This window comes from Poromitra crassiceps (assembly GCF_964638095.1).
Source record: "Poromitra crassiceps genome assembly, chromosome: 16".
Classification (NCBI taxonomy): domain Eukaryota; kingdom Metazoa; phylum Chordata; class Actinopteri; order Beryciformes; family Melamphaidae; genus Poromitra; species Poromitra crassiceps.
In genome coordinates, this window is record NC_139645.1 from 21,970,055 (window position 1) to 21,989,004 (window position 18,950).

Here is an 18,950-nt window from a genome sequence, read left to right on the forward strand (position 1 = left end):
GCTATATTTTTCTAGCTGATGCGTTTAGTACATTATTTTCACTTTGATCTTGCTATAGTGTAGCGTATTTACATGCTTGCAGTATTGAAACTGCAGTTAGATTGGTTTGAGAAGCATAATAATATGGAATAATAGCCTATAATGCAGACAGACAGACTGGATGAAGGGAGGGGGGGGGGGGGGGCAGAGCGTTTGGCTTTCATCTGGTTTTGCGGGATCACTGGAATTGGAGCTAAAAAGGCAAGCGTGCGATTCGTTTATTGCAGTTATCCAATGAGCATGACGGTGCATAATTTTACGCTTAAAAGGCGTGGTTGTAATGGTTGAGGCTGCGTCTAGCGCCAGCACGACGATATCAAGTGCGCTGGTCCACGCCCACTGATTTGAGCTGCGCCAGCCGCTCGGCCTAGAAACAGCGCCGATGCAACGATAGGGACCCACATGTTTGGTATAAAAAAATAAAAGAAAGCTTAAATGTAGCAGCTTAAGTATTACATGCAGGGGCTCACAGATCTGGAATGAGCTCGATGACAGTAGGAAAATGTTGAAATCCATCTCCACCTTTAAGAAAGCTCTGAAAGAAAAACTCTTGAATCCTGCTTGTAATCAGGCCTGGTTTTACAGGGGTGCAAAAGCACGCATTGCACCCTCATTTTAATTGTCTGCATGCTCAGTTTAAAAGAGTGGTAATATATATATATATATATATATATTTTAATAAATGCTGTAGCTGCACACTTACTGTTTAAACTTGAATTATAATTGTTGTTTTTCTTTGTTCTTTGATGTGAATTTATGGCTTTTTGGCACCTATATGTAACTTTTAAGGTTGAGATAATTGTATTATCATTTTATGGTCCAAATATTTCAGTAAAGCACTTGAAACACTTGAAATATTCTTGCTTGGCTGGTATCATTCTACTTGAAATGATGGTAAAATGCATTATTTTTAGTAAAATAACATGTCAAAATTTGGCCGGCCACCTGGGTCGGCCCGTGCATGTGCACCCCTTCCTATCTAGGATGAATCCCTAGTCATCTTGTTCTGGAACCGGCCCTGCTTGTAATGAGTATCTACAGCCCTCTGATAATGCAACTCTGTCATTGTATTATGTATTATGTGGTATGTATGTATGTATGGTCTATGTGTTGTATTAAAGGGGCCATATTATGCATTTCTTAATTTTGTATCATATATATGTTGTTACAATCTTGGATGGTCATATTAACACGTTCACTGCCGTGGACGAGTTAACTCGTCAAAAAAAAAACAACGGTTGACTGCCGTGGACGAGTTAACTCGTCAATTTTTTTTTTTTTTTTTTTGACGGTGGGACGTGGATCAAACCCTTTTACATCTCCTATTAAAATATGGGAGCCACCGAACATGTATAACCTATTTTACCGACCCACTAAGTGGCGACAGTGCTCTCCAGACTAGAGGAAGCCGAGCAAAAACACCAGGAAAAAGCGTGAGGAAGCCATTCTCATGAAAATGGTTTGGCGAAAACGCTTTCGCGCTGGCGCACAACGGTGGGGGATTCCAAAAATAGACTGGGTGCAACACACTTTGAAACACCAGCAGAAAGCCCAGAATCGCATGCAGCTTCATCCCAGCTCACAACCGAAAACCCAGAAACGAACGAGCCCCATCCAGACTCGCCCGACGAGCGGCCGCCAGCAGCCAGGCAGCAGCACACAGGCAGCCTGTGACAAACGCTGCAAAGCCACCAGAGACACACCCACGGAGGGAGGAGTTTGAAGGAGAGGGGGGGTGGGGGTGCTGTTATGGAGGAAATTACTGTTCAGAACTATATTGTTTAGATGTCTGATGTCTCACTGATGCCAAAAATAAATGGTTAAAGTGACTGTTCTGCCTGTTCTATCGAATTTCACAAAAATGCATTTTTCTCAGCTTTTGTTTTCAGACGCTGAAACAATGCTGTATTCAACTGCTAATGCCTACATAACTACTAACTCTACAAACTAACTCTTTTAGACAGAGAAAGCACACATTCTATTAGTTCTTTTGAGATATTTTGTGTTCACAAAGTCCTAGCAGAAAATAATCCTCGGCTCTTGAAAGATGAGCCAAAATCCTCAAAAAAACCCTTGGCAGAAGCTACCTACAGTATTGAAAAAACTGTTGGCAGTGAATGTGTTAAACATGGGCTAAGCTTCAAATAGATAGGTGAAGGTGTTTTAATGTTACCCCCATGAACCCCCCCTCCCCCCCATGAAGTCTCGTAGACGAGAGGACATGGATTTGTGCCGATTTGTGCGAGAGCAATAGTTCTAGTGACGTCAGGTAGGACTTGTTACCATGGTGATGACAAGCCTAGCCCGGGCCGGCAGTGCGCGCGCGCCATAGCCTTCACCCGTCCTCCCTGCCCCTCCCTTCCCTGTTCTGACTGCTTCAGTACACTGCCGACTTGTCAACCTAACCCCGCGTCACCAGGTTCTCTCCAACCTGGCTGTGACTCCACTACTGTATGTGCGTCACTACACCCACCCTCCCTCCTCCTGTGGAAGCTCCGGGGGAAAATGGCGGCGATTGAGTGCCAGGCAGTCTGAATGAATTTGAATGTAACGTTCCCAATTCTATGTAGGCCTATTCCATTCTAAAAAACTACCCTCAACATTTGGGAAGGCTAAGCCACACAACTAGGTCGTTATAATCGCATTTCATGCTTCGAAGGCGACTTGACGACCATGAGGACCGTGAGGACTCAATCACAGCAGGTCTCCGCTGATAGACTACCACGGAGATCTCTGTTACAGGCGCAGGCAGTTACGCCTCCTCCTCCTGACCGCCCGGAGTATTTCCCGGAGGGTGGGGGTTCTTAAAGGGACAGGACCTAAAACAGAGCGTTTCAGACAGAGGGTGAACTGAAGGGGGCAGTGAGAGCCAGTACAAGACAAACAATGAGTTTTTTGAACTATGAATGATGCAATAAGTTACTCTACTGGAGGCCAACAATAAAATAATAATACATTATATTAGCAAAATATGGGCCCTTTAAGCGTCATGTGATACGTGTGTTTTACGTATGTTTGTCAATAGAGAGCCCCAGGGATGACGTATTTTTGTAGGCTGAATGCGGAAGTCCCGAACTTCCTGGTTCTTCACTGTTTCTGTCTATGGGATTTTTGAATGGGTTTTTGGCGCGATGCTTCAAATAATGTCTGTGGGCAACGCAAGTTTAATCAAATGCGAACCAAGGTTCAGCGGGATAATCTTCACACATGAGGACCACTTTCATGAGTTTTGTAGCTTAACTGCGAGCCCTAGAGGTAAAAAGCTCATGCTAAGCTAATCCAGAACTACACACTGTCGCATAGGCTTCCGCGTCACGTCAGCACTCAACCTGGACTTTTGTTGATGTGTGCACTGATTACCCCAGGCTGAACGGGGCTGAACCAGGTGAGGGAAAGAGAATTTCCGTGTTCGCCCTTTGCAGTGGTGACGTTATTGACGTATATATCCCCATCGACTCAAAAGTGTAGTCTCATTTAGCCGTTTGCTAGCTAGCCGCCCTTTTAACGGCACATAAAAGCTTCAAAACTCATAAAAGTGGTCTTCATGTGTGAAGATGATGTTACTAAACACTGGTTCGCTTTTGATTAAGCCAGCGTTGCCCAGAGAGATTATTAGAAGCATCGCACCAAAAACCCATTCAAAAGTCCCATAGGCGAAAACTGTGAAGAACCAGGGCTGTTAGCATCGATGATTTCCGGACTCGTTACTGCGGCTCTCTATTGATACCTGTAGGCCTTGTATGAGATCAGGCTCCTTCAAAAGCTTGAAACAGCTTCCTGGGAGACCTGACACACTCACATTATAAACCTGATGATGCTGATGATTATGATGATGATGATAATGTACGGTGATGATGGCATCAGTTCTAAAGTCTATTCAGCTCCAACGTTGACTGAGCGCGCTCAGTGGGACTACATGAGTTTGTAACGTGCATGACTGTATCAAAGAGCTGAATGGGAGGGGCCATCTTTCCTCATTTGTTGCCGTGGATACCACTGATGCAAAACCTGGCATCCTGGACACTTATCAACAGACCATGTTATCAAAAACTCCAGATGTCAGAAAAACTGACAATGTGAACGTTGCAAGAAGTTGTGTGTCTTTACTCGAGCTAATGATGATATGTATCAAACATTTGTGTTTGCAGAGGTCAGCACCACATGCTGAGAGCAGAGTCTCCGGTACCCAGCTGTCTGTCTATGAAGAGTGACCGGTCTAAAGACAAACCTCCAGACTTGAGTAATGAACCTGGAAAGAAAAACTGGTTAGACTGTGAGTCTCTATATTATTATTTTGGTCTAAAAGGCATTTCTAAAATTTCCACATTTATTTTGATGAAAATTGGCGGACCCCCTGCAGTACCTCCACGAACCCCCGAGGGCAGTGGTGCCCAATGTTTTTACATTTCAAATCTACTTTTACATTTTTCAACAGCATCCTCCCCCACCCGCCAGGGAGCAGAGTCTCCAGTACCCAGCTGTCTGTCTATGAAGACTGACTGGTCTAAACACACACCTCCAGAGTTCAGTAATGAACCTGGACCTTCAGACACAAGGTAAGAGGTTATACTGCATTGAGGAAATGTTATTTGATATCCTACAGCAGGGATACTCAACTTGCTTTGCCCGGGGGCCACTTTCGTGAAATGATAGAAGGCCAGGGGCCAGTTAATAAACAAACAATATAAATTTTTCTGTAGCGGATTGTAGGTTTTTGGGGTGTCAGTGTTAGGATGACGTCATCATTCCTACTTTGACGTCGTCATTCCTACTATGATGTCATCGATCACTGATGATGTCATGATTCATAGGCGTCTTTCATGCCTTTCGCCGGTGATGTCATAACACAGGTGATGTCATATTCACATCTATAAGGGCCTGTTCCTGCAGGCTCTCGCGAGTGATTCATAAATTCACATCAAGGATCAAACCAATCTCTGCAACGTCTGCAACCTGCAACTTCTGCAACCAGCAACTCCTGCAATCTCTGCAACTGTTCCCAAACCTCGAACTGTGCAGCCCCAGCCATCAAGTTCCACAACACCCCAGCTTCTCAAGACCTACCAAGTTTCCCGTGGCCCTCAACTACCCGCGAATAGATCCCCATGTCTGACACCGATCCTGACAGTATGAATCACTCCGAAACGGATTTAGCGGATAGATTTCCACCGATCAAAGAGGCCTCAGCTGACCCACCAGGCGGTCAGCTGGATATCTCCACTCATCCTGATACCTTCACTCATCCTGATGTCTCCACTCGTCCTATCACGTTCGGAGACTTCCAGATCATACTTAAGCACCTGATTGCCCACCAGGAGGAAGCAATCCAGGCTGTGGCTTCCAAGGCCGAGGATCGGTACGCCCTCTTGATTGGCCGGCTAGATCGTCTCGAAGGGCTAGGCCCCCAGGGTGTCACCCCGCAGCCTCTGCAAGACCTCGCACTCGAGTCAAGACGCCTGATTGCCCACCAGGAAAAAGCAACCCAGGCTCTGGCTTTCGAAGCCACTGATCGGCACGCCCAGCAGGAAAAAGCAATCCAGGCTCTGGCTTCCGAAGCCGCTGATCGGCACGCCCTCTTGATTGGCCGGCTAGATCGTCTCGACGGGCTAGCCCCCCAGGGCGCCATTCCGCAGCCTTCTGCCCCTCCTGCCCCAGCTTTCGAGCGCACCGCCGTTCCGGAGGTTTCCAGACCTCAACAGTTTTTTACAGTTTAAAAAACAGAGAAATGAGGTCAAACAAATGGTCACCAAGGCTAAAAAAAATTACTTTAGTGAGAAAATATTGGAGCACAGGAAGGAGCCAAAGAAGCTCTGGAAATGCCTAAAAGAAATCGGATACAGCACCAAAACTAAAACCAGTGGCAGTAACATCAGCCTAGAAGTGAATGGTCAAATAACTTCCAATAAAAAGGAAGTAGCTGAACATCTTAACATCCACTTCTCCTCTGTTGCTAGACAGCTAGTTGACAAGCTTCCATTACCTTCAGGGGCCTATGGTGAGAAACATCTGACTGGTTTCTATGGGCAGCTGGGCATTGAACCAGGCTCGTTGGCATTCTCCAGAGTTTCTGAAGCTGAGGTAGGTAAACAACTTAAAAATTTGAAGCCTACGAAAGGCACAGGTCTCGATCTGATGCCGGCTAGGTTCCTCAATGATGCTGCGGAGGTGATAACGCCCTTCATCACCCACATCATGAACCTATCCATCACGTCGGGAACTGTGCCAGTGGGTTTTAAAAAAGCCAGAGTGATTCCTCTTTTTAAAAAAGGGTGTAAAAGGGACCCAAACAACTACAGGCCTGTATCGATTTTATGTTCTCTGTCTAAAGTCTTGGAAAATCTAGTGTTACAACAAATCAATGACTTTATTACAGAGAAACAGATTTTATATGAGTGGCAGTCAGGTTTCAGGAAATCCCATTCTACTGAAACATGCCTGATGTACCTCACTGATTTAATTAGGAGGGAAGTTGATGCAGGCAAGTTTTGTGGTTTAGTGTTGCTTGATCTTCAGAAAGCGTTTGATACTGTAGACCACGGCATTTTAATTCTTAAACTCAGAGCAATGGGTTTTAGTGTTTTAGCATTACGTTGGATCGAATCATATCTTACCCACCGTCTTCAAAGGGTGGACGTTAACGGAACGCTTTCTGAAGTTCAAGAAATGGGGTGGGGGGTGCCGCAGGGGAGTATCCTCGGACCCCTGCTTTTTCTTTTATATATTAATGATTTTAGAGCGGCGACCTCTCCTGCCTGTAATTTGTTTCTTTATGCTGATGACTCTGTTTTAATGGTGTCGCACCAGGAGAAATCTGCTGTGGAGAAAGCTTTAAGTGCAGAGCTAGAGAGTGTTTGTGACTGGCTGTCCGACAACAGATTGTCTCTTCACTTAGGTAAGACAGAGGCCATTGTATTCGGCTCTAGAATTAAATTGTCTAAATCGCCCGGTCTCGTCATCAAGATTGGTGACATTCAAATTGATGCCAAGGATAAGGTAAGCTACCTTGGCTGCATTTTAGACAAATACCTATCAGGTGAGTATATGGCTCTGAAAGTCCTTGGCAAAATTAACATGCATGTCAGGTTTCTGGCCAGGAAAGCTGCCTTTCTCACCAGTCCAGTCCTTCACTCTCTGGCTTCTGCACTTGTTCAGAGTCATTTTGACTATGCTGCCATCTGCTGGTATACTGGTCTCTCTCAGAAACTCAAAAACAAATTACAAACGGCTCAAAACAAGTTGATTCGAGTCATTCTTAAAGTCCATCCACGTACCCACCTGGACCAAGCTCACTTTGACAGTCTTAATTGGCTGACAGTTGAGAAGCGCACTTTATATATCAAGCTGCTGTTCACTTTTAAGATTGTTAAGAATTTTGTTCCTATGTATCTTAAAAGCTACTTTTCTTGTGTGAGTGAGCGTCACCAGTATTCTACGAGAGGCAGTTCTACTGATTTCATCCCTATCAGATTTAGGACCCTGATGGGGAGGAACTCGTTCAAATATAATGCAGCGACTCAATGGAACATGTTACCTTCGTGCTTGAAACTGAGTGAGTCTATCTGCACTTTTAAGAAAGGCTTAAAAAAATGGTTACAAACATCCGCACTTTAAACCGTTTTATCCTGTCTTTTTAGTTTTTGAATTGGTTATTTATTTATGGTATAGCTGGTCTTTTATTTTATTGATTGATATGTTTAGTTCTAGTTTTTATTTTTTTATTTTGGTAAATTATAAACTGAGTTAGTAATTTATCTTTTAATGGAGTTGTATTAGTTTTAATTTATGTTCCCACTTGCACTTCTTTGTTACACGTATTTACGTTGTCTGTCTTGTCTCCATGGGGACCACAATGGAAATAAGCCTTCGGGCTTTATTGTGTTTTTATCCTCGGTGATATGTTGTCTTATGTCCTGTTTTTTTATCACCAAATAAAGTCAATCAATCAATCAATCAATCAACCTGCTACTCCCCCGTCCACAGCGGCCGTTGCTTCTAGCTCTGCCTCTCGGCCGCCCCCAGCTGCTAAGGGCATATTCTGGGGGGGAGTTTGCGTCATTCCAGAGCAGGGGCACCCACATTTGAGTCCCAGCAGCCATCTGTACCGTGATCTGACCGGCAGGGTTCGCATCACACCAGAGGAGAGGCAGCGCCGTTTGGACACCCGGAGCTGCCTGTACTGTGGTCGAGCCGGGCATTACCTCTCCTCCTGCTCCCGGCGTCCAGTAAGTGGTCCCACCGCTCGCCGGCCCGTGGTACTCTCAGTGGATCAAGACTCTACGTGTCCAGCCGAAGAATCTGTACGGTTGGGTAGCGTTCCCTGCAGGACCCAGGAGTGGCAGTGTGTCTCCAAGAGGGTTAACGAGTTGGAGAGGACTGTCGATCGTCTCATTGGGAAGTTCAATCGCTGCCTGCAGATCGGCTCCGTCCCCCCGCAGGGGGCCTCAGAGTCTGCTGGCCCTGAGGCACAACCTGAGGCACAACCTGTGGACCTGCCCCTCGCCGAGTCTGAACCCGTACCTGAGGCACAACCTGTGGACCTTCCCCTCGCCGAGTCTGAACCCGTACCCCAGCAGCAGCCAATTCCTGTCGTTGACCCACACGTAGGTTCCAGCTTCATGCTGGGAGGTTCCCGTAGTGTCGTCAGCCCTCGGTCAAGAGCAAGAAGAAATAAGAGGCGTTTAAAGGAGGAGACGGTGGGTGACCTCCCCAAACTACAGGTCGGGAGGGCAGGCCTCGCTGTGTCAGATCCCCCTGCGGCTCTGCCTTCGGAGACGGCGGCATTTGACCCTTTTGATGGTCTCCAGCCTCCCGTGTTTGGATCGTGCCCCGGGGGATGGCCGGCCCCAGAGGATCCACCGGACCCGGTGGAAGTTCTGTCTACGTATCGGTCCATCTATGGCTTCGATATCCTGTATTAGGGAGGAGCACCTCCACTGTCCTACACCCCCTTTGGGGGTCTAACCACCTGCATCTAACCACCTGCTGAAGAGCACCTCACTCTCCTACACCCCCTTTGGGGCCTAACCACCTGCGTCTAACCACCTGCGGAAGAGCACCTCCACCAGAACCTACGGATTTTTTGTCTCCCAGATGCCATCCTTGATGGCCTCATTGGACGCCAGGTGACGTCCGTTGAGGGGAGGGTACTGTTAGGATGACGTCATCATTCCTACTTTGACGTCGTCATTCCTACTATGATGTCATCGATCACTGATGATGTCATGATTCATAGGCGTCTTTCATGCCTTTCGCCGGTGATGTCATAACACAGGTGATGTCATATTCACATCTATAAGGGCCTGTTCCTGCAGGCTCTCGCGAGTGATTCATAAATTCACATCAAGGATCATACCAATCTCTGCAACGTCTGCAACCTGCAACTTCTGCAACCAGCAACTCCTGCAATCTCTGCGACCGTTCCCAAACCTCGAACTGTGCAGCCCCAGCCATCAAGTTCCACAACACCCCAGCTTCTCAAGACCTACCAAGTTTCCCGTGGCCCTCAACTACCCGCGAATAGATCCCCATGTCTGACACCGATCCTGACAGTCAGCCGGAGTTTAGTCTGACAATGTTGTGCACACCGGATAGTTAGTTAAGTTAAGTACATACATAAGTGCCTGGGTAGTGAGCGCCGAGCAGACGGCGGTATTTGACAATTTAGCAGCTAAATCATAGATTATTGAAAGATATTCCATATTCCGGACTGAAATGCTATAACATGAACATTTGTTGGACACGCTACTATGCAATTAAAAACTAGTGCCCCATACAATACTTTGTGAGGTTACTAGGCTATTGCCTTTTTCAACAGCGGTGGTGATAAGTTTGAGTTGCACAGCACTGCAGGCACCAACGTTACTCATATATTATGCTATCAGTACACAAATAATCTCTGTTATCTTGTTATCGTTATTCACTGCAACAAAGTGCATGTGCGCATTTTCAATTAAACTGCTTCATCTCTCTCACATAGACGGACCTATCTCCACAGCCCACACTTTGCACTGTGCGAGGCTGCCTGCCAGCAGGCAGCGCTTCATACGAATCGCTCATAAGATCGTGGTGTTTTTGCAATGTCAGCGTAGGTAATTATGATGTATATTCACTTTATTACAACTTCGGCATGGCAATATCTGCTGCTTTACCTTAACACAGTGTGACTGTCACAGTCACAGGCAGCAGCCAACTAGTCGAGTCCGCTGCACTCGCTTTTACAGGTATCTTGCATGTTGTGTTCAGGTGCGGGCCACACAGGGGGCGCCCATGGGCCGCATATGGCCCGCTGGCATGGATGTATTAAAAGAACTGGATAGGGGACGAGCCACACCCACCCATGCATTCGGACGGAGGCTGCTCACTGGCGCATGAAGCCTTCATGGGGGGGTTTTCTTCCTGGTTTTACTTCCTGACCATGCGGCCCAAGGTGAAGTGCGCATGTGTGCCATGACGTATTCCATGACGTCTCCTACCCCTCCCCACCCATGGATGTATTAAAAGAAGAAAATACACCCGTATACGACTCTTAGTGGCTTCTGGAGAAAAAATGCCCCATAAAAAATGATTTGATCATTAAAAGAGTCGTTTTATACTTTGAGTGACACCCGGAAAAAAATCTCCTGGGTTTAACAGCTGCCGGGGTCCCCATGCAAGTGGATGGGAATTTTCCTTTCTGGGCTGCATGGCGTCACGTGACTTGCAATACAGAGCTTCGCCACCATGTTCAAATGGCTTCACAGCCCAGCGCTATTCCTGGGGGCTTGCCCGCGGGCCGCAAGTTGAGTATCACTGTCCTACAGTATTGAGGTGAGCTTGTATTTACAAGGCTGCAAATTGCAGACACAAGGTAAGAGGACTGGTTATACTGCAATGAGGAAATGTGATTTGATGTCCTACAGTATTGAGGTGAGCTCAAATTAATGCTGAACAAACAATGACTCAAATTAAACAATGAATAATGAAAATGTAAGAAGAGCTAAGTAGGCTACAGATATGGGCTATATCTGGTGAACACAGAGCCCACTAACAGGTCTACAGCTCAGTTCCTGCAGCATATCGCTCAAAAGGCCACCTCCCTACTGAAGAAAGTATTTTCTATTCATAAGGGGGTCACACGTTATTTCTCTATCATCACAATTAGCGGTATGTATATTTACATTTACATTCTGTCATTTAGCTGATGCTTTTGTGAAAACGTAGGGTAGCTTCAGTTGTTTTAAATTGAGGGTGTGGTGTCTTTATTATTATAACAATAATTATTTATATTGATCAATTATTAGAAATTTTAGGGGACTCCAATTGAATTCCATACGCCCCCAAGTTTGGGAAAGCCCGGAGTAGCCCCTCCCTCTCCTCCACCCACGCAAACCACAAACGTATTCAGATTGTCACTTGCTGATCAGTAAATCTTTAGTGAATTAAACTTTAGGACACAGATGTGTGAAACTCTCTGATTATAAATTCCAACATGCAAGTTCTCAGGTGTTTTGCTGCAAAAATGCCTCCATAGTTTCTGTCTAAACAGTGTAGTGGTAAATACATAGGTGGGTAAACTATCCAATCAATATCGCTCCAGACACACCAAGCCGACAGTCGGTCGTCGGCCATGTCTGGGCATCTGTCGCTCTAGTATTTGCGGTGTGTCCCACACCATTCGCTCTAGTTAGCTTTGTCGGCGGCTTTTCCGGCTGATTCAACATTTTGAATCAGCATCTGGTCGTTGGTGAGAGAAATCACTCTGATTGGCTGGTCAGGGGTAGAGAACTTACTCTGATTGGCTGGTCAGGGGTAGAGAAATCACTCTGATTGGCTGGTCAGGGGTAGAGAAATCACTCTCATTGGTTGGTCAGGGGTAGATAAATCACTCTGATTGGCTGGTCAGGGGTAGAGAAATCACTCTGATTGGCTGGTCAGGGGTAGAGAAACACACAAAACGCTCTGCTCATTTTCCAACTTCATCTCATCTGATCATTCCAATACACGGATATTTTCAAGACGTGACTTTGGGAAAGTCTATCGCCTCTCGCTGCAGGATACCCATTTAGTGTGGTTTCTCCTTATTATTCACCTCTGCCTCTTCCTTTCTTCTTCCACAAGCAAAAGACCAGACAAGACCTGACAACACCACTATATATATATATATATATATATATATATATATATATATATATATATATATATATATATATATATATATATATATATAAGACCAGACAACACCAGTTCCATTTGACACTTTTCATCAGACATATTCTCCATTAGAAGGAGCTATATTAAGTGAGAGAAATAGTAGGCAAACGCTGCTTTGTTTCATTAATCAGGTCTCACACAGGTGCAAATCGTACGTACTTGTTGCAGCACGAACTGGTTGTTCCTGGACCAACATTTCCTCCTTGTATGGGCCGGGAAAACCCCGCCCCGAACTCATTTGATTGGTCTCCACAATTGCTTCTTCCTGAAAACGTGTGACAAGTAAAAAAAGATGTGGCTACAATTAGGATTAGGGTTTTCTTATCTAACCACGACCATAACCAAACCCTAACCCTAACCACATTGTTGTACTTGCCTAAACCTAATGTTTTATAAAAATGTGTGTGGTTAGGGACGGGCTTCTAGTCATGAGTCCAGACAGGCAGCTGCTATGGCTGGTAGGCAAGTGTTCGCTAACGGCTCGTGCACATCTACAATGGCAAAATCGCTTTTCCGCCTCGTCGCAGCATTTTGTGGGCGTGGAAACCAGCTTCCAGCTTGGAGCTGTAGAAACGTTTTCAGGTCGTACACAGGAGGGTGGGGGGAGGAAATGTGTAGGAAGAGCTGTCATTGGGTAGCTTTAACGCCCTAGTCCCGCCCCGCGAGCGTGAAGCCGCTCGGAGACAAGCCGCCTCTAGTGTGCAACAGCGAAACGCTGGGCGGTTCCAGCGGCAGGGGGCGCGAGGTTGAAATGGACCAATCAGATGCGGAAATAGAGCAAGACAGCCTATCAAGATGCAGCGTCAAAGAGGCTTTCACAGCAGGCATGCCGCCAAGCGTTTCATGGTGTGCAAGAGCCGTAAGCCTTGGCTGAGGAGCTCTTTACCTGAGATGATGAGAGCTTCCTCAGCATCATAGATTATCAGCCTAGCTACCAGGCCAAGCACCAGCAGCAGCCTAGCTACCAGGCCAAGCCCCAGCAGCAGCCTAGCTACCAGGCCAAGCACCAGCAGCAGCCTAGCTACCAGGCCAAGCCCCAGCAGCAGCCTAGCTACCAGCTGAACCACCAGCAGTCTGTGTGCCTGCCTCTCCTGAACCGACTAACCTGTGAAGAGCCCATCCTGATTGTCTTCTTCATAAAGACACAGATACCTTCACAATGTTCATAATGTGTTTCTCTCAGGATGCAGCAGGAGAGAGCAGACTCCCCTGAGCCCAGCTGTGTGTCCATGAAGAGTGACCGGTCTATGCGTCACCCTTTTAACTTCAAAGATGGACAGCACTCTACTGATCTGAGGTATTTATTTGAAACTGATGATCACAACAGATGCTGTTGTCAGATTCACAGTCATCAGATGTAGAATTGGTCCGATCCTTCATCACATCCAATCAGAGCAGCATTTACACAGTTGAGTTCATTGTGTGTGTGTGTGTGTGTGTGTGTGTGTGTGTGTGTGTGTGTGTGTGTGTGTGTGTGTGTGTGTGTGTGTGTGTGTGTGTGTGTGTGTGTGTGTGTGTGTGTGTGTGTGTGTGTGTGACCTTATATGACCTCATACATCATGTCTTCTCAACAGAGTCGAGGAGAGGTCAGAGGTTTCCAGGGGTCAGTCTGCCCAGGAGCATCAAACAGACCTGGACTCCATATTTATGGTGTGAAAATAAAATAACACATTTTACTTCAGCTACACACAAAAACACCTTGTACTTCACCATCAAGTGAAATCAACCTGTTACAAAAGGGACAGAGGCTACTGTATCACGGCTAGTTATTATGGTTAGGAGTTACTAAGGGGGTATTCACACCTATCTCGTTTGGAGCAATTGTTTCGAAACGGAGAGCGTTTTCCCCCTTGGTGTGGTTCGTTTGGGGGAGTGTGAACACAGCAATCGCACTCGGATGCGGGACAAAACAAGCGGACCGAGATCGCCAAGAAAGGGTGGTCTCGGTCCGCTTTAAACGAACTCTGGTGCGGTTCGTTTGTGGTGAGAACGTGATCCAACCTCGATCCGCCACAACTACAGGAAACAGTGTGCATTTTTGGATAAACCAGCTGCCGTAGTCAGCTGCGCTGTGCGTAATGGCCTGAAGAACGAGCATTTTTATCCTTTAACACTTTCAGTGCCACGGCCCTTGGGCAAAAGGTTGCTTGCTGTGCCACATAGGCCGCAATGCATTTTAAAACAGTCATATAATTTTTTTAATAATTACTATGTAAACACTGAACACGCACAAATAACGATGAGACTCTCTTCTATCACCTGCAAAAAAAAGTTTATTGATCCCATTTTCCGTTCTTTAGTTATGAGCCGGAGAAGATAGCTTGATTGAACGAAAAACATACCTTTTTTTCTACGAGCTGAGATAATGAGCCTTTTGTGAAATTAAACATTTCAAGCACATCTCTGACTCTGAAGCGAATTTTCTGATGTCTGGGTCTGTCTGGGTGAAGTGTATGCTGCTCTGCTGCTCTCCGTGCTCCCCCCCCCCCCCCCCCCTCAACTGCACACGCCTCCTGGGTGTGTCTTATGTGTCTGGTGGCTCTCAGTCTCTGCTGAGTTTGCTGCGCACACACAGTGAATGGTGCGCGACATTCAGCTTTTTGGTTCCGCGTGTGTTTGTCACGGGCTGGCATGCTTCCAGTTCGGAATAATAATGCTGATTATGTGAATGTGCTGTTGCAGCGTACATGGAAGTGCTCAGTTGTGACAGCGGATGCTGCTGCTGGGGGCACAGCTGGCGTTGTGCTCGTTTATGGAGGCACGTCGATGCATACGGACGGATGCGATGCGATTTCCTCATTTTGCCCAGTGACTATTTCTGTGTGTTTGGCTCCTTTTTCTCTGATCAGGAGAGTGCTGTCGCCACCTAATGGGTTTGTAAAATAGGTTATCGACCTCCAATAGCTACAATATTGTTAGAGGCGACGTAAGAAGCTTAGATCGACACCCCCCCGTCAAAAAAACAATTTGGAGTTATGACGCCATTTGGCGTCGCTGGCACTGTACGGTAAATTTCTAATGACGCCATATGGCGTCGCTGGCACTGAACGTGTTAAAAACAACATCTTCATTCAGATCCTGTTTTGGCGACTTGTGACTTGCATGGATAAACTTTGGGGGATTTTTGGATCATCACATCAGCAGTTTGAACTCAATCAACTTACCTCTGGTCTCCATTCAATAAATGAAAACAAGTCATGGTAATCAGAGCCAGCCTTCTTTGTGATAAGATTGTCTGGTTCAATCAGACAATCAGACTGATTGCATGTCTTCCTCGAAATGTCCGTTATTATTAAATTATTTATTAATATTTTATTCCTGACAGGACAGGTGTTCATATAGCCTATGTCTCGGCTAATCCTCTGAAGTCGCCATGATAGTAATAGCAGAAGTTGCAAGGGTCTTTGATCTTCTATCTCCAAATTCCCGATAGACTCAATAGGCTAAATAAATACATAGGCTTACATAGCCTACATAAATAAATAACTTTCCTCTCCCGATCCCTCCCTCTCTCTCTCTCTCTCTCTCTCTCTCTCTCTCTCTCTCTTTCTCTCTTTCTCTCTTGCTGCTCGCACGGCGCACGCCCGACATGGCCTACAATGTAGGTCTAACAAAACGCATTCTATAATCATATAGGAAAATCTCTGGGAATAATTTTTTCCATCACGAGAGGCTATTAGCGTACCCGAGTGTCTCCTGGCCAATCCAGGAGGCTTGGCAATACTATTTGGACTGTTTGATTTGTGGCTGTGTGAACACAAACGAACCAAGGCACAAATGCAACAATTGTATCAATTAAGTACCTGAATCGGAACAAAGCAAACGACCTACAGGTGTGAATACACCCTAAGTTATGCCTAACCCAGGGGTTTTGAAAGTGTGGGAGAGTGAGCCTCCCCTGAGAGAACATATAGACAGCTGTGCACCCCCCCTTTCCACCAATTATTATTGCCATTATTACTATTATTGTTGTATGTTCCACTCGGGCATACAAACAAGTCATCCGCTCTGATTTCTCCAATCACCTGCCTTTAGGCGGGACATCCAGTCGTCAGTCGGAAGCTTTTGAAAATTGCGAGTGTGTACCTGTAAATGTTGCTTCTCTGCACATTAAACCTGTATCGTGTGCTGCAGGCTGCCCAGCGTGGACAGTTTCCCAGCCCCATAAATGTCATAAGATTCATCAGAAATAGCTCCCCAACAGATACAAAAACATGGGCACATGTGCTTGATGTACATACAAAGAACTGCCGTGATCTGATTTGTGAAACACACATTTAAAGAAATCATGATTTCCTTCTGGAGCTTCTCCTCTGACAGCTCCTCACTCGCCTCAGGCAGCCAGACTGCAGGAGCTCCGCCCCCGGCTCATTCGTGTGGTGGAGGCTGTGTAGCCATTGTGCAGCATGGCCAAGTAGCGCCAGAGATTTGATATCCCACCGTCTCTGGTTGCGCATTTTCTTCTTAGATTTTTCCCACTCACGACCGCACCTCCTCTCAAGTTGTCTTGCGCCCCCCAGTGGAGACGCCGTCTAAACTTTGAGAACTGCTGGCCTAACCCAATCACTAAGTCTTATGTCCTCCCTTACCATTAGCCTTTATTCCCAATGTAAGATGAAATCTCAACTGCAATAAATCCGAAATCCTCATCATTGGCCCAAACTCCCTCACCCGCTCTGCTCAGGACTTTACACTTAACATCGACGGCTCCAACATCACCCCCTCCACCCAAGTCCGCAACCTCGGCCTCATCCTTGACCCCACCCTCTCCTTCCTTCCCCCACGCCAACCATGTCACCAAAACCGCCTTCTTTCATCTCAGGAACATTGCTCGCCTCCACCCCTCCCTGTCCTTCTCCGCCGCTGAAACCCTCATCCATGCCCTCATAACCTCCAGACTCGACTACTGCAATAGTATCCTCTATGGCTCACCCAACAAAATCCTCAATAAACTTCAATATGTACAGAACTCTGCTGCCCGCCTCCTCACCTCCACCCGCCGCCAAGACCATATCACCCCTGTCCTTCATGCCCTCCACTGGCTCCCAGTCAAACATAGGATCAACTTTAAAATACTACTCACCACTTACAAAGCCCTAAACAACCTGCCCCCCCCCCTACCTCTCCGATCTCCTCCCCCGCCACGCCCCCACTCGCAGCCTCAGGTCTGGAGACACAAACTGCTTGAAGATCCCCAGGACCAAGCTCCGGACCTGGGGCGACAGGGCCTTCTCAGTCGCTGCACCCTCCCTCTGGAACACTCTCCCCATCCACATCCGTCAAGCAAACACCCTACCATCTTTCAAACAGGCCCTCAAAACCCACCTCTTCACACTCGCCTTCACTTGCTAACCCCATCTCTTATTTTCTTATTTTCTATTTATTTTCCTATTACAAATGTATAAATGATTTTACTCTGTGTGTAAAGCGACTTTGAGTACTTAGAAAAGCGCTATATAAATTGAATGTATTATTATTATTATTATTATCTCTAGTGTATTGACGTGAGAGTGAAACTTACTCACTTATGTGTTTGCAAGTGATCTCTGTTTAGGCAGCAGGGTAAAGATTACAGTTCATTAATTCACTGGTCTTCTTGATCTTCTGCGCTATCCGTCATGGCGTCGCTCTGAACTTGGGCATGGTTGGCTTGGTGATACCCAGCTCCATGGCATCGGTTTCATTTGGACCACTTCGGATGTCGCTTGTTCTGGTCTTCATTCAAAGGCTGGATGCTTAGGAAATCCACAATCCCCAAATGTGATAAGTGTTGCATGTAGATGATCAAATATCCTATTAGTTTGAGAAGGTGCAACTCTATTATGTCACGTGGAGTTGCTTGCTAATCCCGTAGCTTCTGCTACGTTAGTTACCAAACAGTCCTAATCATCAGTTCTACAGGTCTGTGCATCCACAGACGACCAACTGTCCTCAAGAAACAGTAGCTTCACAGGTCTGTGTGTCAACACACGACCAGCTGTCCTCAAGAAACATAGCTTCACAGGTCTGTGTGTCAACACACGACCAGCTGTCCTCAAGAAACATAGCTTCACAGGTCTGTGCGTCCACACACGACCAGCTGTCCTCAAGAAACATAGCTTCACAGGTCTGTGTGTCCACACACGACCAGCTGTCCTCAAGAAACATAGCTTCACAGGTCTGTGCGTCCACACACGACCAACTGTCCTCAAGAAACATAGCTTCACAGGTCTGTGTGTCCACACACGACCAACTGTCCTCAAGAAACATAGCTTCACAGGTCTGTGTGTCCACACACGACCAGCTGTCCTCAAGAAACATAGCTTCACAGGTCTGTGTGTCCACACACGACCAGCTGTCCTCAAGAAACATAGCTTCACAGGTCTGTGCGTCCACACACGACCAGCTGTCCTCAAGAAACATAGCTTCACAGGTCTGTGCGTCCACACACGACCAGCTGTCCTCAAGAAACATAGCTTCACAGGTCTGTGCGTCCACACATGACCAGCTGTCCTCAAGAAACAGTAGCTTCACAGGTCTGTGCGTCCACACACGACCAGCTGTCCTCAAGAAACAGTAGCTTCACAGGTCTGTGTGTCCACACACGACCAGCTGTCCTCAAGAAACAGTAGCTTCACAGGTCTGTGTGTCCACACACGACCAGCTGTCCTCAAGAAACAGTAGCTTCACAGGTCTGTGTGTCCACACACGACCAGCTGTCCTCAAGAAACAGTAGCTTCACA

General features: G+C 46.5%; 1 protein-coding gene across 1 annotated transcript in view; it reads left to right on the forward strand.

Annotated features, from left to right (window-relative positions):
- Nucleotides 1-4,596, forward strand: part of LOC310791520 (uncharacterized protein) — a gene marked incomplete at its 5' end in the record, with an annotated part of 86,100 nt that extends 81,504 nt beyond the window's left edge. The window contains 2 exons of the mRNA XM_083653195.1: nucleotides 4,188-4,312; nucleotides 4,475-4,596. The remainder of the gene's footprint in view (nucleotides 1-4,187; nucleotides 4,313-4,474) is intronic.
- Between the last annotated feature and the right edge of the window lie 14,354 nt (nucleotides 4,597-18,950).